The sequence below is a fragment of the Pinus tabuliformis genome, chromosome 7, assembly GCF_031772625.1.
Source record: "Pinus tabuliformis cultivar Carrire ecotype Pingquan chromosome 7, CPIR1, whole genome shotgun sequence".
In the NCBI taxonomy this organism is placed as follows: Eukaryota; Viridiplantae; Streptophyta; class Pinopsida; order Pinales; family Pinaceae; genus Pinus; species Pinus tabuliformis.
The window spans coordinates 1,479,354,110-1,479,377,729 of NC_142293.1; the positions used below are offsets into that span (position 1 = coordinate 1,479,354,110).

Here is a 23,620-nt window from a genome sequence, read left to right on the forward strand (position 1 = left end):
TTCATAAACTGTGTGGTCCCATATGAGTTTATGTTCTGAATGTTTAAATGCTGAATGCCCTGACTTCCATGTAGGTATTAAACTTTGATCTATCACTTTAAATTCTTTCCTTTTGAATACCTTGATGTATCATTACTCAGAATTCATGCCCACATGCTCTAACTCCTATGAACTTCAAGTTATTGAGACTTTCTTGAATGTGTAACTCTTTCATTGAAGTATATACAAGCCTCAGTTTTATAAGAAGAGCTATTTGTTATCCTTATCTCTGTCACTGACTCCATAGCCCAATGGTAGCAAGTCTACATCTTCCAATCTACAAACATATAAAATCACAAACCCTAGAGTTAGCCATCTATCCATATCTTTAATTAATATCATTAACCCTTTGAGAGAGCCCTCTCAGGCTAAGGAGGCTAAGCCTTAGCTAAAAGATTGGTTTGAAATAGTTACACTGAGATAGTCTGATCAGCAGCCTATCAGGGTCCTATTTTGGTGATAACACCGATAATGCAATATAACCAAAGCAAAATACTATAACCTACTTCTACTATCAATTTGCTTTGTGGAAGATTAAATATCGAGTTGAATCAATCTAAATCGAGCTAAAAAATATAACCAAAATAAGAAGAATCAATCATCCAAGACCATGAAAATACTTTGGGGAAAGCCTCAGCTAAAAACCCCACTATCTGTATTATCATACAAGGTGGAAATACATAGATATTATACAAAGCCTTAGCTCTCACAACTAGCCAGCTCTCAGTACAATCCTCACAGATACTCACAAGTAATCCAAGCTTCTCACAAGCCTTCTCCTCTGCCCTCCAAGCTCCTATTTTCTTGTGTTGTTCCTCTAGAATGATCTCCTCCAACCAAGTGGAAAACTGATCTCACACCTTGTCAGAACTGCTCAATCCTCAAGGAACCTTACCTTGACTGCATGCATGAGTTTCCTTTATAGGGAAACACATGCAACTATAGTACATTGTCCTTGTCTTTACTCTCAACTGGGTCTTTCTCATAATAAAGATGCATGAGTTTGTGATGAGGGAATCTTCAGTTAGCTGGAGTACACTAGTTGAGTGCATGCATGCATCAAATGACTGATAACTCAAAATTAGTTCCTCAAACAATTTGGAACTAATTTAATTGGACTTAACTCAGTAAACTGAGCTAACTAATTACAACTCAAATATAACTCAATCTTATCTCTTTAATTTAAGTCTTCTCTCCTTAATTTAAGGAATAACTCTTGCATGACTTCAGAAAGACTTCTAACTTGAATTTCTCTAACTAATTAATCCATAATTAATTAATTAATTAATTTCAAGCAGCTGGTGAGACTAAATTCTATTTTAATTCAAGGACAAATTAAAATTAGATTTTTTGGATTCTATTTTTATCATTTCTTGTTGCTATTTTCAACATACGCCTTAACAAAATGCTGTCGTGGTAAGGAAGAATATGACCATTATGGAAATGGCAAGGAGTATGTTGAAGGAAAATCATTTTCCAAGTGATTATTGGGTTGAAACTATCGCTTGTGCAACATATATCATTAATAGGTGTCCAACCAAAAGTGCGAGGAATGTAGTTCCCAAAGAGGCATGCAGTGGAAGAAAGCATAGTGTCACTCACATGAGAGTGTTTGGATGTGTGGCGTATGCACATGTCCCGGATGATCAGTTGAGGAAGAATTTGGATAGCAAGGGGGAGAAATGCACATTTGTTGGATACAATGATGAATCCAAGGCATACAAGCTTTACAATCCATCAACCAAGAAGGTCATAATCAGCAGAGATGTGTAGTTCATAGAAGAGGAAGCATGGGATGGAAGTTTAGGGAAGACATTCAATGTCAAAGCATGTATACCACATGAAGACAAAAAGGAATTGACAACATCAAGAAATTCCTCAATAGTGACTCCCTCTAGTCCTATTCAAGTGCAACAAAGTAGGCAACAAGCAACACCATTAACAAAAAATAGGACAACGTTGCGCAGTCAAGCAAGTGCTTCTCCAAGCATTCCGCAAAGAGAAACACCAAGTGACATGTCAAGCCCATCTTCAGTAAGCACAAGAAGACCAAAATTCAGAAATTTAAATTAAATTTATGAACAAGATGAAGTTGAAAGTAGCGTTGGTCGGAATTCTTTATTTGCATTGTTTTCTCATGTAGATGAGCCAATCCATTTTGAGGATGCAATCAAAGAAGAAAAATGGGTTGCGGAAATGGAGGAAGAAATAGAAGCAATAGAAACGAATGACACATGGGAGTTAGTGAACCTTCTGGAAGGAAAACATGTCATTGGAGTGAAGTGGGTCTATAAGACCAAGAGAAATGTCGATGGTAAGATTGAAAGGCATAAAGAGAGGCTAGTTATCAAAGGATACAAGTAGCAACATGGAAGAGATTATGCGGAGACGTTTGCGCCAGTCACGAGGATGGAGACAATGCATACAGTTGTGGCGATTTCCGCACAAAATAAATGGAAAGTGTATAAAATGGACATAGAATCAACATTCTTGAATGGAGTGCTAAAAGAGGAAGTGTATGTTGCGCAACCACCTGGTTATGAGGTTAAAGGCGAAGAAGACAAGGTGTATCAGTTGGGGAAAGAACTTTATGGGCTGAAGCAAGCACCATGTGCATGGTACAGTAGGATAGATGGTTGCTTATAGCAGGAAGTGTCGATGACAGAAAAATAACGTAAGAATATGTTTTTCATTTGGGTTCCAGAGCCATTTCATGGGACTCCAAGAAGTAGCCAATAATATCACTGTCAATAGCAGAAGCTAAATTTGTCGTTGCAACAATAGTAGCATATCAGGCAGTTTGGATGAGAAGGATGTTGAGGGATCTTCGCCACGATCAAGAGGGAACAACAACTATTTTCTGCGACAACACATCCGCAATTGCATTGTTAAAGAATTTTGACTTTCGCAAGAGTACCAAGCATATTGATGCTAAATATTATTTTATCAAAGAGTTTATTAACAATGATGAAATTGTGTTGCAGCACTGCAGGTCATAGGAACAATTTGTTGATATTTTCACAAAGTCATTGGCATGTGAAAGTTTTGTTTATCTCAGACACTGTTTGGAACTTATCAATGGCGAAAGTTGTGATTAAGGTGGAGTGTTGGAAATTTTAATCCTAACCACTGCCTTAAACACACTGACAAACACCATGCTTTCCCATTCAACTCCTACAGGGTTGAGATTTTGTTCGTAGGCGGAAGGACTAAAGTCTGAGCAGAAGTACATCGCTGACCATTCCGCAACACAACAAAGAGTTTAAAGAACTTAATGAATTTGGTAAATAAGTATGGGAAAACATTTACTGTGCAACTCTCACTTGCAGTCTACAACCTCTGCAAGTTTGGGAAATCCCTCATTTTGTATAATCACCCATCCTGTGTCTTAAGTATTTGCTCTAACATGTATTAATGAGTCAAAGTTGTATGTTTGGTTAAATATGAATGTAAAATTCATTTGCTAGGTTGAGCGAGAGAGAGAGAGTGAAAGTCTGAGAGGTAAAGAGAAAATCGTGGAGCAAATTTTGGTGGATGCTCGAAAACAACAATTACTATGTTTTACTGTGTGTTACTCCACAACCCTGGTGAAGTGTAAATCACAGTAAGATCTTTTTTGTTTTACTTGGAGCAACAACCTCTAATTTATCATGCAAATGTATTTCCCTATGTTTTAACATATAATCTAAAGTGTAGTTTGTTGCATTATGGCCTTAAACTTTCACAAGTAGATTTACCACAACCATTTTGCTTTTTACTTTGTTTCGCCGTGAGTTATTTTCTGTGTTTTAATTAAGCCTCTGTGTAGTTGTGATTTCCTTGCCGCAACTAAAGACTTTCCTTATTGCAACTGATTCTAGGCTAGACTTCTCTCCTCTGCCCCTGCAAAATTTTCTAACAACCGCCTGGTGCTATGCGTGGTTCCTCCATTTGACAATTATTTTTTCGCCACTTGGATTCTGGCGAAGGGCACAGAAAGCATAATTATAATTCATATTCTTCCCCTTGCCCTCAGACATGACCGTGCTCATCCTAGAGCTCTCATTGTTCCATTAACGAGTCTTGAAGTTCCTCTGATGATCGTCCAACACATCAAAATCTTCAATGTAGGGGCCAGTTCTTCCCTCCGTCTTGGCGAGCCCAAATCTCCCATCACAAGAATCCTTTCCTCCCATATTTTGAATAGCCGAACTGTCCCCATCACCATCTAAGATCCCAAAATCTCTTGTGCCTTTAATCAGTTGTGAAACAAAGCTGGATTCTACTCAGGCCAACATCCTGACCATATGCCCCTACCGGGTAACAGAAGAAATGAAATGGGGGATTGGGCACCGACAAGTAATGGAGTGGAACAACTAGCCGATTTTCCTACCAAGACCCTGGACTCTGCCATCTATAAAAAACCCCACATTGTCTACCACTAATGTTACTCATTCTTTGGTCCATACATACAATTTTCCACCTCCTCCTAATATGGGTAGGCAACAGTGTGAGAAACCGCCACGAGCACAATTGAAACCCGAACATAACCTGACATACCAGTGGTACCTATAGGATAACTTAGGTACCCTGTTAGGAATGGGGCATCAATGAGCATCAACTAATAACTACTAGTTTTGGACAATTCGATGTAGTTAGTGCTTTGGATGTACTCTGCGAATCCCATCTATTTTTCAACCGCAATAATTGTCACAAACTTGCAACAGCTGTAATACACTTGCCAATGTACACTTGTTAGCATTGTTATTGTTGTCGACCAACATGGAATGTTGCTATCAACCACCATCATTTCGAGTAATGTCCTTGAGCTCTATATCCCCATGCCGAAAGAACGCGAGGATAAATTCTTTTCGCATAGCTGGAGTAGCACCCAAAAGATGGAGTAGCCAAAAAACTTACATAGTCACGCCTGGTGATTTAGAGTAAGGTTGGTTGGCTCGATTCGATGTCTTGTTATTTCTAAGTAGATCGACTTGGCCTCGGTGAAATAACTTCATAAGTTAGGCAAATTTGGGAAAATTTACTAGAGTTGAGGTTTCGGCTCGGCGAAGGGCTTAGCTTAGTCTTTTTGAAGAGAAAGAAGAATGGTTGTTCACTACCGGTTCAATTGGGAAGGTTTGAAATCACACCAGGACACAAAATAACATTGTAAAAGAGATAGTGCGAACCTTCAGGAATTTTGAGGAGTTATACAATGAAAGAGCTGAGGCTGATCACAATGTTGTCCAAGATATGCTATTCAACATCACTGCACTCATATCAAATGAAGAAAAAAAACAAAGAGTTGAGCAAAAGAATAGAGGAAGACGAAGTGATCAATGTGATTTGGAGTTTCTTTCTAGACCAAGAATCAGGTCTCAATGGATTTACAATGCATTTTTAGAGGGCATGTTGGCATATAATGAAAAAGGCTCTCCTTCATATGCTGGCTCACACTCAGAAAAAGTGTCAAATAGGAGGTTTTACGGACTCATCCTTTTTGGTCCTCATCCCAAAGGAAGTGCATCGCCACAAAATCCGAGAAATTTTCAGCTGCCTTAAAAAAGTCGAAATAGGCGTTGACTACAGGGATACCAATGGTGGTTTCTAATACCGGCTGTATGAACAGGGTTCATACTGATCCTCACACATGCAGGAATTATACTTTGTCCTCAACATAGTTTCTAGAAATTGCCTTAATTTTTCTTGACAAAATTTTGTGAGCCTTGATAATTTTCTTTGGCTGCAAATCACGCTACTAGTATTTGGAGTTCATTCGCCTATTCTTAACGACTCGAGAAAGTATAAAGGATTATGGCCATACTAGTGCTACCACGTCTCTTTTCATCAATTCCAAAGCTATAATTAGTTTATTATTTGTTTTCAGGCGAGGGAGGGACTATCGCTGCCTGTGGATCTTGTTTATTTATTCATGTTTCTTCCAACCATCTACAATTCGAAGGATTTCATTGAAAGGATAGGTTACAACCCTTCCAGCAATCTACAATTCGAATCATTTCATTGAAAGGACAGGTTACAACCCAAAAAACAAAGGGGATCTAATTTTGCTTATAGCCTAACTAACACTTTTAATTCTGCAATATCGTTGGGCTCTGTAAGTTTGCTTCCGGATAAATCGCTGACAACCAGAGTAATAGTATTATCGTAACACGTTAATAGTATTGATGTGATAACATTGTTTAAATTATGGAATGAATTATGAATTAAGACAACCAGAGTAATAGTATTATCGTAACATGTTAAGAGTATTGATATGATACCATTGTTTAAATTATGGAATGAATTATGAATTAAGGTTGATTTAACATTTTTTTTTATCATTTTATTTTATATGTTATTGTATGCTTCGTGTTATTAAATAAAAAATGTTATTAACGAAATCAATTTTAAAAAGAACTAATATATGTTAATTTAGTGTAAATATTTTTTTTGGGAGGAAAAGGATGAATTTTTTTATTACATTTTTAATTGATCTAGTTTACTCAAGTATAGAACAAATTATTTTTCTTAAAACACCCTATGCTCGTTGATATAGATTTAGGTCGAGTGATTCGTTGAATGATCTTATGTTGGATGGTTTGATTGTAACTAATGATTTTTTCTTTACCTAGCCAAGATAATATCTTAATTTACAATTACCTATTTTAGTGTGTATCTATAATCATGTTGTACATCAGCTTTAAAAGCATAGTATAATGAATGGCTAATTTTCGTGATGTTTTAAGATTGAATATTTAATTAATATTGCACTAACATTAATATTCAATACTTTGAGTAAATTTTCTATTGCTAACTCTCATCCATTAAAATACACAATGACCTAAAATATATAGGGAGATTTTATTCCAAGAAAGCACATTTCCAATTATGATGGGAAACGCATTAATAAAATAACAAAAGTTAGAAATAATACTTTTTAGGAAAAAGGTATAGTTGTATGGAGGATTAGTTAACGAATAAGAACAAATCTTTGAAGGGAGTCTCAATAATCTAGATCTTTGAAGGGAGTCTCAATAATCTAGAAAGGTCTGGTAAGGCTTACCTTTTTGTTGGTAAAAGTTACGGAAATGAATACGATCAAAATAGATGAAATTTTTTGGATAAGACAATCATTAAGATGCTCCAAGAATTTCATATTTTTGAGTCTTTTAATTGAATCTCTCTATCATCCTAGATCCATCTAACTCCTCCAATCCATCATGCGCCGAGAGGGATCAAATCTTCCTAGGTGCAAACTTTCTTTTTGGAGTGTGGAATTTGAGGAAAGGTTTGCACCTCGAGGGATTTGATCCCTCGATCTATGTGGGTCCAGTTGAGGGAAACAATGACACATTTTTAGATTATCATTATTATGTATATGTTTGAGCTAAACTTCACACTTTGAAAATTACATTATGTTTTCTTTGTTTAACATGACTATATCATTCTTTTCTTTAATTTTGATTTTGTTGCTTGCCTTGAATGGTTTGTATGTCTTCACTTGGATGCTTTGAGTGGTTTGTGTGTTTCTGCGTTTGGATTTGGATGGTAATGTTTGTGAATGTTACAATTGTTGTGTTATATTTTTATAAGTGTATGTAATTGTCGGTTCGTAATTAGTTGGTGATGAAGAAGAGAGACAATCTTGTCAATAGTTTTCAAGATGATTGATACTGCACATATATTTCATTTAATTTTAGGTATCACAACTTTTGAAAATTAATAATTCTTAATAGTGTCACTCCACGCATTGTTAAATATATTTTGAAGAGTAATTCTAATAATTTACTGCATCAAAATCACTCGTGAAACCATTTCTTTCATTGCTAATGTTTGAAATAATTTATTTCTTTCAAAATATTTTGATGATTTTATTATTATTATTATCATCTTTAGTTTGTTTTGTAAAAGCAAAGAAATAATACAATTTTGATTTTTTTAAATGAGTGGTCAAATTTACGAAGTCTTTACATTATTTGTTAGTTTTTCCATCTTTCATATCGATTATATGAAAATGATAGTTGATATTGTAAACCATTCAATTTTGTAGCTCAAACTATTGTAGTAAACATCATACCTTGTCTCTCTTGCTCTCAAATATTAATAGGTTGAATTACTATAAAACAAAAATCAATGCAAATTGTCTATCATCTTTTTATGCTTACGCCGAAATAAATGTACATTATTAATCCAACCACTTTAAGTTAATGTACCATCAAACATTGAGTTACATCAAATAAAAAACCATCATCTACACTGAAATCAATGCATCTAATGCAACAATTAAATAAGATTAGAAAACATCTACACTGAAATTATTGAATCTAATGCAAGCAATCAAATAAGGCTAGAAATCAACATCTACACTAAAATAAATGCATCTAGTGCAAGCAATTAAAAAAGATTAGAAATCAACATCTACACTGAAATCAATGCATCTAGTGCAAGCAATCAAATATGATTAGAAATCAACATCTACACTAAAATCAATGCATCTAGTGTAAGCAATCAAATAGGATTAGAAATCACCATCTAAATTGAAATCAATGCATCTAGTGCATGCAATCAAATAGGATTAGAAATCCAAATCTACACCGAAATCAATACATCTAGTGCAAGTAATCAAATAGAATTAGAAATCACCATCTACATTGAAATCAATGCATATAGTGCAAGAAATCAAATAGAATTAGAAATCAACATCTACACTGAAATCAATGTATTTAGTGCAAGCAATCAAATAGAATTAGAAAACATCTACACTGAAATGAATGCATCTAGTGCAAGCAATCAAATAGGATTAGAAATCAACATCTACAATGAAATCATTGCATCTAGTGCAAGAAATCAAATATCATTAGAAATCAACACCTACGCTGAAATTAATGCATCTAGTGCAAGCAATAAAATAGGATTATAAATCACCATCTACACCGAAATCAATGCATCTAGTGCAAGAATTCTTCTTCCCTATCTCCCCCCTCCATCTATATCTATATCTCCCTCCATCTCTCCTTCTTTGTCTCTCTATCTCACCCCCCCCCCCAAACACACATGCTTTCTCCCTCCATATCTATCCATCTCTCCCTTTCTCTATCTCTCTCTTCTTCCCTCTCTTCACCTTTCATATATATCTATCTCTATTTGTCTCTCTATATCACCCCAAAAACATACACACTCTTTCTCCATATTTATTTGTCTCTCCTTCCATCTTCCTCTTCCTCTCTCTCTTTCTTCCCCTTCCCTCCCTCTCTTCCCGCTTCTATCTCTCTTCCCTCTTGCGCTCCTCTCTCCCTCTTTCTCCATATCCCTTGTTACTCCCCCTTTCTTACTCCACCTTTCTCTCTCTGTGTCTTTCTTCTTACCTCCCTCTTTCTCTCCCTTCCTCTCTCCTTATCTCTCTCACATCCAAGCTCTCTTCCTTCCCTCTCTCCCTTTCTCTCCTCCCTCTCCCTCTCTCTCTCTCTCTCTCTCTCTCCACTCCAATGTTGTCACTGTCTCTCCCCCTCTTCTCTCTATCTCTCCTTTATCTCTCTATCTCATCCCCAAACATATACACTCTCTCTCCATCTCTCCTTTTCTCTCTCTCTCTCTCTCTCTCTCTCTCTCTCCACTTTTCTCTCTCTATGTGATTCTTCTTTCCTTCCAACTCCATTTCTCTATCCCTCCCTCTCTCCTCCTATCTCTCATCCTTCCTCTATCTTCCTCTTACTCCCTCTATCTCTCCACTTCCTTGCCATATATATCTAGAGTTAATAATATCATGATATATTAATGTAAATTATAATATTATTAAATTTAATATTGTATTAATCCTAAGTTATTAAATTTATAATATTAATATTAGATTTGATGATGTTTTTTACATGGCATGATAACAAAATTTTCAAATATTACAACTTTGAAGTGGAAATATTTATGTCTTTAGGTATTTTAATATATCCATAAGATATGGTTATACTTTTAAAAATTCATTTTACAAATATTTAATTAAAAGAAATATTAAAATATTTTGGAGCAAGATTTGCTATTTTTTGTGTTGAAATAATATTTTTACTTTATTTCATGAAATGGTATTGACTTTAAAAACGAGTTGTCTTTAGTGCTACTTTTTGGAAGCTTTTCAGGTGGAATTTTTTGGTCTAATTTCTGTACAATCCTAAAGCTTGATAGGTAATCCGTGCACAATAAAAGTGCCCTAGGGGTTTTTTAGGTGTTGAATCAAAACACAAATTAAAAAACACACCTCAAAATTTTGGCTGCGAACTCTAAAAAGTCGCACTAAAGACAACTCTTTTTAGTAAAGAGTAATGATGTTTAAAATTTTACCTAATTTGGAATTTTAATGTGGTAAAATATTTTTTAAGGTAAATTTATGATCCATTCAAATTCAACCTATATGATAGAATAACTATTAAAGACATAAGATCATTGTATTAAAATACAATTATGTTATTTGTTTAATAGCTATTTTATCATATAAATTGAACTTGAATAATTGTATAAAACATTTAAATTATTTATTTTTATTTTTACATTTTCAAACATTTTTATTTAGCCGCAGTGAGCTAAAATGGATGGACAAAGTCGCAAAAATGAAACCAACAAATACTCCAATGAAAATAAAATGCCTAAACTCCAACTAATAAATAACAAAATTGGAAAATGCCTAAATTCCAACTAATAAATAACAAAATTGGGATAGGATATATTTCTAGAATAAAAAAGGAAAAATTAAATAATAAAAAAAAGTCAGTAAACTCAAAACAAAAATAATATTTATATGCCCAGCATTATTAATAAAATTTTGACCTCACAAAAAAATATTGAAAAATAATCAGTGATCTTTTTGTGAAATCTCCCTTCTTTAAAGAAAGCTAAGTTGAAATTTTAAAATTTATTGATATTAAAATTAACTAAGGTGGAAAATTGACACAATGTTAAAATGACTTGAGAATTGATTTAGATCCTAAATCGAAAGCTACCCATTGCTCTTTATTTTTTTTGTTTTTGTTTTATGAAGTTCATGATGGCCAGAAGCAACATGACTTTTCAAGAAAAAGAACATCCATCTATTTTTGTTTTTGTTTTATGAAATTCATTGATGGCTAGAAGCAAAAATGACTTTTCAAGAAAAGGACCATCTATCTATATAGTTGATTCACCCTATTGGATTTGATTACGAAGAATTTTGAAAATTTATAAAAAATAAATTTAAAATTAAATATATGACATTCATTTTTCATAAAGATATATATTTTTTAATATTATTTATTAAAAACTCACAGCACATGTGATGTTGGTGATGTAGGAATTTACAGGGTAAGTTCCTCAGAAAGAATACCAAAAGGACACCGCTCACAACCAGATCTCAAATCAATACACCAGTATTTTTGACGTGGTTAAAACCCTCAGAGTGCAAGGAGGGAAACAGTCCACGGCCTGTCCCAACGTGGGTACAGACAATTTATTAATCAAAGAATGAAAATTTACATAAGCTTCTCTCATGCACGGATTACTCGAACAATGACCCTCCATGCGCTTTAAATAGAACTCATGGACCAATCGGGTGTCAAGCCACGGATCAAGTGTCGATAATACCGAGGTGAGAGTGAACCGTCGGATCACTACATATCGTGACCGTCGGATTGTAAGTTACAATATGTACAACGGTAAAGAAACACACTTTACCTAACTCTATACCTAACTCTAAACTAGACCAAGTTGATCTTAACTATATCCTATGTGTCGGAATATCCTAACATCCCCCCTTAAGAACAACTTGGGATAGGATTGAAGGATTTACAAATATGACACAATAGGAGAAGGAAGGAGGCACTAGAGCCTATCCCCCCTTAGTGACAACTTCCTGAACTCCAAGCATATATCGAAGTTTAGTGAACTTCGCCTCTGTGAGAGCCTTTGTGAAGATGTCTGCAACCTGATCATCTGTTGGACAATATTGCACTTCAAGAACATGGTCATGAATGAGTTTTCTGATGAAGTGCATGTGTAGTTCAATGTGTTTGCTGCGCTGATGCTGGACTGGATCTTTGCATAGCTGAATGGCACTTTGATTATCACACCAAAGTGTGGTTGGATGCTGCTGCTCAAAGCCAAACTCTGATAGGATCTGACGAAGCCACAAGGCTTCCTTACTAGCTTCCACGGCACCACGATACTCTGCTTCTGCTGACGAAAGAGAAATGGCAGCCTGTTTCTTACAAGCCCATGTAATAGGTCCTGAACCAAGAGTGAAGACATAACCGGCAGTAGACTTCCGATCATCAGGGTCACCAGCCCAATCAGAATCAGTGAAACCAACTAACAGAGGAGCTGCTTTGGCACTGTAATGAATCCCAAACTGTACTGTACCTCGAACATAACGAAGTATTCTTTTGGCTGCTTTCCAATGACTTTCACGGGGGTTTTGCATAAAACGAGCAACAAGGCCAACAGCAAAGGAAAGATCAGGACGAGTATGGGTTAAATACAAGAGTTTTCCTACAAGTTGACGGTATAAGGTAGCATCAACTTCAGGAGAAGTACAAGAGACTGAAAGTTTGACTCCAGACTGAAAGGGAGAAGGGGCTGGCTTACAGTCTTCCATGTGAAAATGACGAAGAATATCACAAGCATACTTGGACTGGGAAAGGGAAATACCCTCCTTGGATTGCAAGACTTGAAGACCGAGAAAATAGTGTAAGTGTCCTAAGTCTGTCATTTCAAATTTCTTTTTAAGGCTAGACTTCACATGGTTTATAAGGTTGGGATCACTACCAGTAAGGATAAGATCATCAACATAAAGAACAAGGATGATAAGAGAGTCACCCACTTTCTTGGTGTAGACAGTATTGTCAGAATGACACCTAGAAAAGCCAGATTCTAAAAGAAAGCTATCCATTTTGGCATACCAAGCCCGAGGAGCTTGCTTGAGACCATAAAGGGATTTCTTAAGTCGACACACAAGGCTGGAGTCTGTTTGTATGAAGCCAATGGGTTGTTCCATATAGATTTCTTCCTGCAAGTCCCCATGCAAGAAGGCAGATTTAACATCCATTTGATGGACTTCCCATTTTAAAGAGGCAGCAAGGGAAAGAACAAGGCGGATAGAGTTCATTTTGGCAACAGGGGAGAAGGTTTCAGTGTAGTCAATGCCTTCAACCTGTGAAAAGCCCTTAGCAACAAGACGAGCTTTATGTTTATCAATTTTCCCATCTGGTCCATACTTGGTTCTGTAAACCCATTTACATCTAACAAGTTTTCGTCCCTTTGGTAGAGGAACAAGATCCCATGTATCATTTGTCATCAATGAATGATATTCTTCATTCATAGCTGCTTCCCAATGTGGATGGCCTGAAGCTTCTGCAAAAGTGTCAGGATCATGATTTACTGGAGCTTGAGCCAGTAAAGAAGAGGCTCTTTCAAACTGAGAACGTGTACGTCGCTGATCTGTAGGATCACCGGCAAGATCACCTGCTGCATCTCGAGTAGCACGGACCCATCTTGGAAGTTGAGGATCCTGAGAAGGTGGGGGAGGATTGTCATCCTCACTTTCATCATCTGAAGAAGAAATGTTTTCAAAAGTAGAAGAGATAGGAAGAGGTGGCACATCCGCCGGACTAGGCTCGCAGCCGATTTATTTTCATCAAATTTTACATCTCTTCTAATGATAACATTTTTGGACTTAAATGGAATAAGTCTATAACCTTTTACATCTTCAGAATATCCAACAAAAGTACATTTCTCACTCTTAGGTTCTAAAGCTTTATGCTTTTCATCTGGAATATGGGCCCATGCTTCACTTCCAAACACACGAAAGTGACTTACATCTGGTTTAATGGAACTCCAAGCTTCTTCTGGAGTGATATTCTCTAGAACCTTAGTAGGAGTGCGATTGATTATATAATTTGCACAATTAATTGCTTCGGCCCAAAAACTAAGACTGAGTCCTTTAGATTGCAGCATACAATTAGCCATTTCCTTTAAGGTGCGATTTTTCCTTTCAGCTACACCATTTTGTTGTGGAGTGTATGGAACAGTATGTTGCATTTGAATTCCATTTTCAGTGCAAAAGTTGATGAATGTGTTTTTAACATATTCTCCACCATTATCAGTTCTTAGCTTAAGAATTTGATGTCCAGATTGTTTTTCAACAAAGGCTTTGAAGGCCAAAAAAGTGTTAAATACTTCGCTCTTGAGTTTTAAGAAGTATACCCAAGTGCGTCTGGAGAAATCATCAATGAAAGTTAAGAAGTACTTGCAGCCAGAGAATGAAGCAACAGGAAGAGGACCACATAAATCACTGTGCACAAGCTGTAAAGGGGCTGAGGCGTGCCAAGAGGCACGTTTGTCAAAACTGTCCCGATGATGTTTTCCGAGTACACATCCGGAACAAACACCATCTCTGCAAGATACCATAGGAAGACCTGTCACCATATTTTCTTTACATAGATGCTGAAGGGAGCGATAGTTTAAGTGACCAAATCGCTCATGCCAAAGTTTGCTCACTTCATCATTATGAGCAACAAATACTGAGGGAAGATTTGATGACCCAAAGTTGTGAAACTTATACAACCTTGTGGAATCATCAGCAAGACCAGTAGCTAGAATCTGTTTAGGATCTTTTAGATCCTTGATTACAACATCATGAGGTGAAAATTCAACAATTTTACCTTCACCTGAATGAGTTATCTGATAGACAGATAGAAGGTTGCAGGATAAGGTTGGAACACATAATACATCATTAAACTGACCATTGTCTAGATGAACAGTTCCAGTCCCTACAACATTAAGAGATCTATCATCACCAACATATATATTTTTGGTGTTACAATCATTTAAAGAAGAAAACATGGCTTGGTTTTTGGCCATGTGATAAGAGGCTCCAGAATCAATGAGCCACTCATGAGAATGAGAAGAAGAAGAAGATACATTTAATGCATAACCAGACTGAGATGATTGACAACGACATGCAGAAAGTGCCATTCCGGAAGTTGAAGTTGAAGTAGGCTCCACATGGATGTTATGTTTCTTCATTGCGGCTTCCAAGGCTTCCATCTTCTTAAAGCATTTAGATTCTAAGTGGCCATCTCGATTACAAAAGTTACAATGTCTGTCAGTCTTCTTCCATTTGTTTTTATTGGTCTTGTCATTTTGCTGAAATGATCTTTCATCTTGAGGCTGAGTTGGTTTAGGACCATTCCTTTGAGGATAAGACTTCTTAGGATTCTTTGAATTTGGTTGCTGCTGGGCGGCTAACGCTTTCGAGGAAGAGTTTCCAAGATTAAGAAGACCAAGGTGTAAGAGTTTTTCTTGTTCTCTTATTAAGGAATCACAAAAGGAGTCAAAGGAAGGGGGTTTGTAGTCTTTGCCTTGACAAATGAAAGCTTCCCTTGTAGAATGGAAAGTGGAAACAAATACAGAGTAGGCTGGTCCCAACTTAGTAAGGATGGAATAAATAAGGTTACCATCTTCTTTCTTAACTTTAACACCTTCCAAGAGATATCTAAGGGTCTTGAATTTGGACAAGAAATCTTCAATGCAAGAAAAATTATTAGGATCCAAAGTAAGCAACTCATTCTCAAGTTGATGGGCTCTAATTTCATTTTTAATCCCAAAAACTTTAGCAAGTTTTTCTAATGCTTCATGAGGAGTTTCAATTTCTGCAATGTGGAATCTAAGATCAGGAGAAACAGACATTCCTATCAAACCACGTGCTTGATCTTGTCTATTTTCCCATTTTTCGGCCTTGTCTTCATCTTTGGGTTTCTTCTCTTGGTCTGTGGCTATTCTGAAGAGACCTTTACTTCTAAGTAAATCTCCCATGTAGGCTACCCATTGGAAGTAGTTAGTGCTGTCAAGAATGACTTGGCATGGACTTTCCATTTTTTGAAAAAAACTGAAGCTGAAGATGCTGAAAGTAAGTGGTCCAATGGATAGATCTCGAAAAAATAGGCGGTTTTAAAAAAAACGGCTCTGAAAAAGGCTTCCGGATGAAGAAGTTATGGCTTTTTGAAAAAAAATTGTTGACGTTGCCGGCAAAGTGCGCGAATGTGCGGGAAAAAAAATCCGCCCCCACAAAATGGAGACTTGAACCCAAGACCTCTACTCTCTTAAAAAGTCTTTGAACCAATTGATCTATACAAAATATTTGAGAGAGAGAGAGAGAGAGAGAGGGGGGGGGGGGGGGCCTCGATTTGCGTGCTTGCCTTGGGAAGGCTCTTTTCCCCTACAAAACACAAAACACAAAACCCAACACGAATATGCAAAGAAAAACGAACCTTACGGCTCAAAGTTAGCTTTAGCCAAAAAACTAGAATTTTAAAAAAAAATCTCAAAGTTAGCTTTTAACCGAAAAACTAAATATTTTTCTCAATGTTTCTGATTTTCCAAGATCACACTAAGGTGCAGGGAAAAGAGCATACGCATGAGAAAAATCCTTTCTTTCTGTTTCTGATTTGCCCAGATCGCACAGAGTCGCAGGGCAAAGAGCATACGCAGAAATGAAAGGTATAGATCCGGGAAAAAAAAAGGCTAAATAAACCGAAACCGAAATAAGCAGAGAGAAAATGACAGTAAACTGCAAAAAAAAACACTGTATACCTCCCGATCTGAAAAATGACGCAGCTAGGGCTACCGGAAACCTTTTCGCGTGAAACGAAAGGGGTTCCTCACTGAAACAGATGCTCCGAACACAACAGAGCAGTCCTCTCGGCCCGAAAGCAGTCAGAAACAGCAGATCTAGGAAACGACAGCCGCATGCAGTTCTACCGGCTTCAGATTTGGATCACCAACGGACGCGGCCCTCAAATAGCTCTGATACCATGTAGGAATTTACAGGGTAAGTTCCTCAGAAAGAATACCAAAAGGACACCGCTCACAACCAGATCTCAAATCAATACACCAGTATTTTTGACGTGGTTAAAACCCTCAGAGTGCAAGGAGGGAAACAGTCCACGGCCTGTCCCAACGTGGGTACAGACAATTTATTAATCAAAGAATGAAAATTTACATAAGCTTCTCTCATGCACGGATTACCCGAACAATGACCCTCCATGCGCTTTAAATAGAACTCATGGACCAATCGGGTGTCAAGCCACGGATCAAGTGTCGATAATACCGAGGTGAGAGTGAACCGTCGGATCACTATATATCGTGACCGTCGGATTGTAAGTTACAATATGTACAACGGTAAAGAAAGACACTTTACCTAACTCTATACCTAACTCTAAACTAGACCAAGTTGATCTTAACTATATCCTATGTGTCGGAATATCCTAACACATTTATATAAAAGAAAAACCATTTTTCCTTTCGAGTGTGGAATGGGTTAATGAACAAATAATAAAACTGAATTCTATTGCTGGCTATTATTTTTGAATTGTAGACTTATCATAAAATTGATAAAGTACCAATTTTAAAAAGAAAGCTTTGTTATTTAACTTTCATCTGTTTACAGAGAATTCAAAATGACAAATTCTCTATGGAGGCCCAGCATTATATAGGTAAAGGGACTTTATTAAGGTCAAATATGAATTAATAATTTTAGAATTATGCGTCTCATTTAATTGATCTTCAGATTATGGATTAGGTTTTTAATGATTTGGATTTAGATAAATGTTTTTTATTAATAACATAGTTAAATAGGCAGTTTTTCTCTCTAATTATTAATATGATTGATATAATCTTATCCGCTTATATCAATCATATTAGAAAATGTGATTATATATATGTTTCATATACGGTTATAAACATTTATCAATCACATAGTAATAAATAAGATAGGAGAATGTGGATTTAATGTACTATATATTAGTTTCAATATCTATTGTAATCAGTTTTTCTTTTTCGTTTGAAAATAAGCAGTGTCTACCTGACATGTAAATATATAATCTGATTTCTGGCACTGAAATATTCAATATACTACTTGCTTTGCTTCTTTGAAATAAACGATCGTTGTACTATAATAATAGTATAATATTCATCAAAAGGAAGCACCAGGTGAAGTTTAAATATGGTATAACCAGTTATCATTCTCGTTAAAATGTGGTTCCAAGTGTTTTGTTCTCCATTTCGTCCAATCCGTATCCACAACAACCTGCGAAAACACGCACGTGATGTGCATGACACAGCGGTGTGGGCGACTTGGTTGCACCCCCGCGGATCGCGTTCGATTCCTGCAGGGCTGCGCGTTCTGCAGCGTATATGATGGTGATTGTTTCGATCGAGTTTCGATATGATGTGTTGACTGTCAGCTTGCTGACATGTATGGGCTTCGGCCGTAATATGACTGGCTTCAGCCACAATGTAATTATGAGGGCTGAGGCCATATACAGATTTTCACTCTGAAAAAAACAACCTGCGAAAACTTATCTTCCTACTTTTGGAATGTTGGAGCTGTTATCACTTCACTCCATGCCTCCGCGTTTATTCGAAATCGCCCTACCTATACCAAATCCCCATTGTGAATGCCAATTTTTTTGCCATGGAAATCATAGTTACCAAGTTCGAATTTGAATTATACGATAAAAATAGGATAGAAAAATTTCAATTCCTAAAAAATTAGATAGTATATATCTTAAACATTTAAATATAAGCATACTCTTTTTCTTATGATAATAATGTCTTGTCATTTTCTTCCCATTCATTTTCAAATTTGAATCATTTTTAATAATTTTAATCAAGATAAACAATTTTAAAATTACCCTTTACCTACCAAAACTACTGTAAACTACAACCACACTTGTCTTAAATCCAAAATCTATCTCCTTTTTAAAATCCAAAATTCCCTCCTACTTTCAAATCCTATCTAAAATCTTTTTATAATTAATATTTATTAAAAAAATAATATTTAAAACTCAAAACTACCATTCTTTAATTTCAAATTTCATCTAAAATCTTTTATAATTAATACATATTTAAAAATGAAATATTCAAAACTTATTTTTATAATACAAACAATTAATTATTATAAAATTTACTCTTCACTTACTCTTCAAGATTTTTTCAAATTATTTCTTTTTCTATTATCTCAGTTTTTTAAACTCTTTAAGATAACACTAAAATTTAAAATTTCCATTTCCTACGTGCAATCTGGCAGCTATCTCTTCAAGATTTTGCTCCTAAATTTTTTTCATAATATTTAAAAAATCAATTATTTATTATAAAAATTACTGTTCAAAATTTTCTCAAATTATTTCTTTCTTTTATGATCTCAGTTTTTTAACATCTTTAACACAACACTGAAATTTAAAACTCGAAATTTTCTCAATCCAATAACCTTTCCATTTCCTATATTTTCAAGGTTTTGCTCAAATTATTTCTTTCCTTATTTCGTTTTCTCAGCTTTTTAAACTCTTTGAAATCACATTGAAATTTACAAACTCTTTTCTCAATCTTACAGTCTTTCCATTTCCTGTCTCGCAGGTATCTATTTTGTACTCTTTTAAATTCTTACACACAAATTAATAAACCCTTGAGACAAACTAAAAACCATAAATCTACGTAAACCAAATCTAAACAAAGCTACACGGACCGAATCGAATTTTCATCGAATTATTCGATGTACGAACCGAATTCCCGAATTTCCGTATTTTTTTCTCCGATGCGGACGAATAATATTTCTAATATTCACCTTGGCATAATAAAACTTTTGGTTCCTTTTTAGCCCCAGTTGTTTTAGTGGCTGCACCCTCGTCTTTTCTCTCGACTATCACAACAATAACCATCACTATCACCGGGAGCATTAGAATTCCGCTCACAGCTACAAGGACAGCTCCAAAGACAGCATTCCGTTTATTCTTGTTTGAATTATGCTGAAGACATTGCCATCCATTTATTCTTGTTTGAATAAGGTACGGGTTTCCTGAGTAAATACAACACAAAAGAAAATATTTTTCGTCTTGCACTTAGATGATAATGATTAATTATAATTTGAAACGAAAGCCTAAATTGGGTATGAGTATAGAATAGAAAATGATTACTCAAATTTCAACGAATAATTGATGAATATAAAATTGATAGGATTACTTGAGCTTCAGGGAACAATCGAGGAAAAGCTTCGCTGGAATCACACCGCTGAAATTATTGTTTCTTTTATTCCCGTCAAAATACAATTTTGATTCCATAAAACAAAATTAAATTTTATATAACTTGAAATATAAAGTAAATTTTCAATAAAATAAATAAATTAAAAAATGAGATACTTACAATTCTTTAAGGTTTTTAAATTTAGATAACCATTCAAGAGTGCCACTCAAGTTGTTGTTTTGTAAATATCTGCATAAAAGTCATAATAGTTTGTTATTTTATAAAAGCATGAACACTAAAAATATATATAATAAATATCATAAAAAGTTACATATATAGATAATTCCATTTATAAAATTGAAAATCATCTTACTACAATTTTTTTTATAAATAAATATATATAGTTAATTACATTTATAAAATTTAAAATCACTTTAATTATATTAAATTAATGAAATTCCACATTAATTTGATGACATAATTATCAAAACATAGATAAATATTATAAATATAATTAAATATCTAATATAATATTTAATTATGTTAATTGGTTTTTTTTTATAGGATTTTATACAATAAGATAGAATATATATTCCCAACTACTTATTACATACCATTAACAATATTTTTATATATTTCAATCCTATTTTCAAATTACAAAACAAATTTTGTATGCTGGAGAAAAAATAAGTTGAAAACATTTAAACTTTTAAGGATTTTCAAAACAGATATCCACACGAAAGTAAAAATTATATTAAATAAAAAACAAAGTAAATGTTCATAACTACTTACTACATACTATTTAACAATATTTTTATACATTTATTTTCCAATTACACAACAAAATTTGAATGATTGAGAAAAAATAACTTAAATACACTTAATGTTTTAAGGATTTTCAGAACAGATATCCACTCAAAAGTACCATTCAGTTCGTTATGTTTAACCTATCCGCTTCTCAATTAAATTAAATTAAATTTTTCGTTTTATGAAAATGCATCGCGACTTTAAAAAACTCAGAAAATGAAATTTCTTTTCAAAAGAAACTTACAGGCGCTCCAACTTGGTTAAATTGGTGAAATTTGGCATGGGTCCCCTGAAATAGTTATTGTCGAGTGACCTGTTCATTTCAAAGCGAACACATAAATGCCGCGCGGATAGTTATTGCTTTCATGCGATATTCAAAAAAGCAAAGCATGACCCTTACAAGTCACGACTGGATAAAATACTGCAAAGAGAATTATCAGTTGATATGATATGCAAAGGCAAAGTATGACCCGTGAAAAAGCCGAATTGAGTTTTATGTTTCCATGTAGGAGACTAACAATCAATCAGTTCTTTACACTTGTACTGAGCAGTCATATTAAATAAAAATAAATTATATGTATTGTAAATGTTCACTGGAATTAATCCTCATAGACTTAAAACAATTATCTTAAAATACATTTTCAAAATTAAAAAGTCATTATAAAAAAAGAAAGGAGGATCGAATTTTGCTTACACATTAACTAACGCAGTTAACTGTGCAATTTCGATAAACACCGTTTTGCTTACACATTAACTAATCGCTGACAACCAGAGTAAGAGTATTATCGTAACATGTTACAATTTCAACCATAGATCTTATGATTTCGGCTGTAAACAGATCGAAAAATTAAAATTACATTTCAGAAAATCTGTTGGGCAAAGTAGTGTCATCACAGCCAATTCCGTTCCAGGGTATCTTATAGCAAGGGTCAGAAATCCAATCTGAAATCTGAAATCTCCTTTTGATAGCGTTAAGAGCGTCAACTGCAGTTTAAGAACTAATTCGTTAGACATGGATTTATAATGGCAGTAATTTACTTGAAACAAATTTGCTGAGGGCAAGCGTTGTTACCATCTTGCGAATATGTTAGCAGGTCCCTGTCAGCTTGCGAATAATACTCATAAGCGTTGATTATCGGAGGCAGCGTGGAGTTACTGCTCTCAACCAGTCCAAACGTATGTTGTGTTTCGATCGCATCGAGTGCGATTGTAACCTCTAGAGCAGAATATTTGTGCATCAGAGTAATGGTTTCAGAGTCGTTTTTACCATCTAAGCGGACATTAAATGATCTCGATTCAGAGACATTCATCGTCTCGATCTCTGCAAAATACAACACCAGTAATGGATTTTTTGTGAATGAGAATGTTGGAGCCAAAGAGAATGGATCGGTTTGCGGGGTTGATTCTAACGGTATCCAGATACGGTCGAATTTGTCCTGAGGATACCTGCCCAATTAACCATTCAAAGATATACATGTTAATAACTAACACAAATTATCACAACTGCATCAAATTTTGGTGATATATCAATAATTCATTTGGGAGGTAGAACTGGAAGCCTTGAATTTACTAGAATCAGCACTGAAATTTAATACAAATTTTCACTTTTGGCTAGATTTCAGTAAGCAAATAGAAGAAGTTCAAATGGTCGACCTAACAACAGAATTTCCACCAATACCATATCTTGAGTATAAAAACAAAGGTGTTCCTGGTTTAGCGTCGTGATACATGCCATGTTGGAGCCTCCTCAATTCGATAGCAGATATAAAGAGATCATCATTCGACCGCGTTCTGAACAAGCAAACGTACAGCACTCTGCCAGAGGTAATAAATATATATTCGTAATAAGATTGATTTGGATATGTAGATATCTCTATGTTTTGCGCAGAAATCATTTCCAGTGTCTGAATGGAGAAAGAGAAGTTTGCGCCCTGTGGGTATCCACTAAAATTTCCAAGGACAAACCATAATCTCACGAGATGAGGCACATTAGGGGCCACGGGCAACTTATAGCAAGACCTGTTAAGGGGCTTAGGGAAATGACGTAGACTGTGCAAGTAAGAACCCAAGGCACTGGCGTCCCCTATGTCTGCTGCCTCACCGACGTCTATGTAAGCAGCATCAGATACCCATGTTATGTTGTTTTCTGCCGTGTAATTCGTTTTTCCTCCACACCTAATACTTAGAAATCTTGCATATCACCAGAAAATAAATACTGAACGGAAATACTCCAACATTGCAGGTAATTAGAGCACTCATGAGCATTTTCTTGAGATGACATACCTGGTTGAGCAGTAATCACAGAGAATAAACGCAAAAGCACGCCTAGTGGGACTATCCAACCGTTCCATTTGCCGTTACGAATTTTGTCCATCGCTCGACCGGTTTTTATGAAATTCTCCGGAACCAACAGATTGGACGCAGAAGGATTCGGAGCAATAGCTATACGAGTGTTATTTACATATACTTTTATAAGGCGGGAGTCTACCATAGATACATTTTACCATAGATGCATTTCAATTTTCACCATGTGATATTTTAAATGGTTTTCCACCTCGGATAGATATTTGAGAACTCGGAATGTTGCACGGAGTTAGAGTGGAACTTGCACGACCCTGAAATATCAACCGACTTCATGCCCCTCCACCAGACATTCCCAAATGCACACTTTGAAAGTCAGGGCCGACGAGAACTAGACATTGTATAATCAATATTTCTTATAAACACCCCTTAATTTATATTTATAATTTCATACACCTACAAA

At 35.3% G+C, this 23,620-nt stretch overlaps 1 pseudogene across 1 annotated transcript; it reads right to left on the reverse strand.

Moving 5' to 3' along the window:
* Nucleotides 1-21,096: 21,096 nt before the first annotated feature.
* Nucleotides 21,097-23,230, reverse strand: LOC149253419 (putative LRR receptor-like serine/threonine-protein kinase At5g48740; annotated as a pseudogene). Its single transcript, XR_016265470.1, has 6 exons — nucleotides 23,136-23,230; nucleotides 22,510-23,046; nucleotides 21,929-22,302; nucleotides 21,714-21,840; nucleotides 21,551-21,610; nucleotides 21,097-21,169 (listed from the first exon to the last, which is right to left on the reverse strand). The product of XR_016265470.1 is annotated as a putative LRR receptor-like serine/threonine-protein kinase At5g48740 (transcript).
* Nucleotides 23,231-23,620: the final 390 nt, after the last annotated feature.